At 30.2% G+C, this 4197-nt stretch overlaps 1 protein-coding gene across 1 annotated transcript in view; it reads right to left on the minus strand.

Annotated features, from left to right (window-relative positions):
* LOC108688730 (probable RNA methyltransferase CG11342) overlaps window positions 1–4197 on the minus strand; it is a 24003-nt gene that overhangs the window by 1931 nt on the left and 17875 nt on the right. The window lies entirely within an intron of this gene.

Consider the following 4197-nt stretch of genomic DNA (forward strand, 5'->3'; position numbering starts at 1 on the left):
ATAGATTTCAAACAAAAAGCACTGTATAAACATTATGAAAATTATGAAAATAAATATGTTGAATAGAGCTCAATATAATGCAATATAATGTATATATACATGTATAATATATGCATATATAATAATCACGAAATTGATCAACTCGTATTGCATTGTTATGAATTTCTTTTAAAAATTCCAGAATAAAGTAATTATAAAAATAGTAAGCTTATAGGTGTTTTTTTTTAAATTGTACAATTGATGTTGAAAGACTGTCTGAAAGTCAATTGTCTTCCTCGAATCAATAGATAATTGTTGTGTAATACATTTCATAAGTTTCGTGAGTCACGGATCAAATATAAATATATGTAAATACATATATAAAGAAACATTTATAACACTCTTTAAATTCTTCGGTGTGAAATCTCACTTTAAAGAATGAAAATTAAGTTAATATTGAAAAATTGGCTTACTTTTTAATCTTTCCATCTCTTTGCCACTCGTTAGTGTCATCATTGTGTTGTCATCGTATAAATACTATTGCTATATTACATGCAACATTGTAAATTATTTCCTGTCATAGCAAAGAAAAAAAAATTGAGAAATGAAACTGAATTGAGCAATCCATTTCATATAATATTAAACACTCAATTTTCGAAATCATAATTTGCCTTAAAACGTTGACTTTCCCGTTATTTCACACGTACAAAATAAAGTTACTTTCAGCGTAAGCATTATAAAAGTGAGATTTCATTCTTCAGAGTACAATTCACTCTAAAAGGTTTAGAGATGTGCTATATATAGACATATATACTATCTAAAACATATATATAAAGAAACATATTAATATATTATTGTTAAAAAAGAAATAATTCTTATGCTGAAGGTAACTTTATTTTTACATATAAAATAACAGAAAACTCAACATTTTAAAACAAATTACGATTTCGAAAACTGGATATTTACTTTTATATGAAATAAATTACTCAATTCAGTTTAATTTCTCATTTCAGTGTATGACAGAAAATAATACACAATGTTGCATGTAATATAGCAATAGTATTTCTACGATGGTGACAACGCAATGACGACACTAACGAGTAGTAAAGAGGTGGAGAGAGAGAGAGAGAATACAGCAAAGAAAAGGTCAGGGGAACCTACCAAGAGCGGAAGGACTGGACAGTTAATTATTAGTGTCCACGACCCAAATAATCGTAACCTTCGATCGTCAGACAATGAAGCATAGAATTATCCATTTTTTTCGCAATAAATAATCCAGCTATCAATGATGATTAAAAAGCAATGAAAAAAATCATTATTGTCAATTGATTATAGAAATATTGAAGAAATTCTTGAAGAGAAATTCTTATACGAGATATCGAAAGATATTTTTATAGAATCGAGTGCTTATAAATATTCATTATTAAAAGTAATTAAAGATCTTTTGATGAGAGAAGTTTTTCTTTAAAAACAGTATCCTATAGAAGTAATTAAAATTTGATAGCCATTAGATAGATATGGATAATTATACTTTGTGCACCATTTTATATGCCAAGGTTGATAAAATATTTCAGTCTTTAGTTATAATATGTGAAATAAATTACGGAGAATATTTGTTACTCTTTTCTTCAAATTAAGTAAACAGAGTAATTTTTCTTATCTAAAAAAAAATCTAGAAAAATAGTTTAATTATATTAAAGTCATAACTTTCAGATTTTATTGTTATCTTCGTTTATCCTTGAGTTTGTTTGTATCTTTTACAATACCCAAAGAGAACAAAAGTTTGTTCCAGACTTGTTTGGAAAAATCATTTAGATATTTAAAAAAATAGTTGTGCGAAGTTTCATCGAGATTAAAGATATATCAAATGTATAATTTCTGTAAAAAATGAAATTAACAATTTATATTTTCTATATAAAAATGAATGTTACGTACAAATATAAAATAATTCAATAAAACCAGTATTTATATTTAACAATATCATTTTATAATTTAAATAAAAATTTTCTCATTTTATCGTAAGTATTTTTTAAAGATATGATTAAAAAAAATAATCAAATATTGCTTGTTTTGATTCAGATTCTAAATCGCCGCCAAACTTTTTGTACTATTTTCATGTATACAATGTGGAATATCTATAATTTTTTTCGTAATTCTTTCATTTTGAAAAATACGTCTTTAATGATGACAGTACATTCAATTCAACCGAAGGTTCAGTGAACAATGAATATCCGGTGCACAACGGGCGGTCCTTCGATTTCTTGTTGCATTCTCATTGCCAAATCCTTTTGCGGCGTATACGGCGTGCACTGATTACCAAATCCGGCTCAAGATTGTGAAGGCAGAATAAATGCGAGCGATGTTTACACACTCGTAATCGCGTACCGATCATTATACCTAATTGTCTCATGCTCGCAGTTCCGACAAAATTTTTCTCGGATCGAAAAAGCAATTGGAGCCCCTCGTGTTTTCAATACCGTGAGAACTCGCAGTAGAGGCGACGCCCTCGTTGCCCCATGCGACACTCCCCGAGTAACGAAGAAATTGCACGCTCTTACGTAACTGTTCTGTCGACGTTAGTCGTAATCGTCACATTTATATGCCGAGGAAAGGATATAACGTTTTGCCTAATTAGCCCGCTCGATTACGGTACGATGGTAATTAGCCGAGTAATTCCGGACTTGTACGGCGATTTAACGCGGGATTTCTTGCGCTGGATAATGAGCGTCCCTATCGTCGATTGCAACAAATATCGTGACCTGCCTGTATGCATCTGCGCGCAAATTGCATCAGTGACATTGGCGTTAATATGGCCTCATTTGTGTCGCAGACGTGTGCAAGTTAGTTGGAAAAAGATACCTTAGAAAAATTTCAACGCCTCTCTTACTTGTTGCAAATTGAAGCGTCAATTGTTATCGTCATTATGATAAAAATTAAAGAAACGAAAGAATGTGACGAGACTAATTTGTCTTTTTAAAAAATATATACAAAGTATACGAAGATAAACATAACACAAAATTAATAAAAGTTACGTTCAATATTACGTATTCGTGTAAAAAATATGTGCCCAGAATGGTAATAAAAAATTTTATAATGGATATAATAAAAATAAATTTGTTAATGTTAACGCACATACGCGAGATGAATAGTTGCCTTGTTATGCGGTCTTTCGAAACATAGAACATTTCGGTAAATCGTCCCACGGCACAGGACAATGAACTCATGTGTGTGTCATCACACGTGCCACATAAATGACGCGATCGCGATTAGTCATCTGAAATTTACATGGTCTTCGATCTCTCGAAAGGGAATATCTAGAGCCAGTTCTGTTGTAACATTTTATCTTGGACAATGTGCGTAAAAATTTTGAAACAATCCGTCTCACGAAAGAATGTAAAACGAGCCTAAGTCTTCTTAACACATGATTTTCGTGACGCTTCTACTGTCATCAATCTCCGAGACTTACCTGTTCAAAATTCTCAAATTCCCAAAGGTACGGTCTATCTATCGTTTCGAAACAACCAAAGCGTAGAAATCTGCGATGGGCAGATGCACAATTCAGATTTCTTTTTTGACGAATAAAAATTCGAATCCCAAAAAGATTATATTGTAATAGGAATTTAACAATGCCTGTAAATGACAAAGAGATCCTCAATTTAATATCCTCGATTTGAGAACAGTATACAATAGTGGACAATTTAGGGTTCTAGATACTAAATATCCCAATTATCATAAACGGAGATTTCTGTATGGGAAATACAAAACATAATCCAAATATCTGTGGAATACATGGAATTCCACATGCAGCTTTGAGAAACAAAAATTGAAATTTGTGTGAATTTTAACAAATGTGGATAAAAATAAATAAAGATGCGAAAGATAGAAATAAATGAAAACTGAATAACAGTAATAATGCACGTTAATATAAAGCTTCCAAAACCTATTAAATATAGTTTTAATGGACAAGTTTATTTAAAAGCTCTCGAAGAACTATGCAGTTTCAATAATAAAATGCATTTATATTTGTTAATTGAACGAGCGTAATATTATTGGGCTTTCTACAATAAGTTATAAAAACTTTATTGACCAATCATAATCAAATATGAGAAGAATAATCGGCTATAATTGATCAATTTCTTACCGTTTAAAATTTAGGTAATGGCTTATTGTAGAAAGTCTGTATACATATATATTTATACATATATATTTATATTTGTA

This window comes from Atta colombica, unplaced genomic scaffold (genome assembly GCF_001594045.1).
Source record: "Atta colombica isolate Treedump-2 unplaced genomic scaffold, Acol1.0 scaffold238, whole genome shotgun sequence".
NCBI classification, from domain to species: domain Eukaryota; kingdom Metazoa; phylum Arthropoda; class Insecta; order Hymenoptera; family Formicidae; genus Atta; species Atta colombica.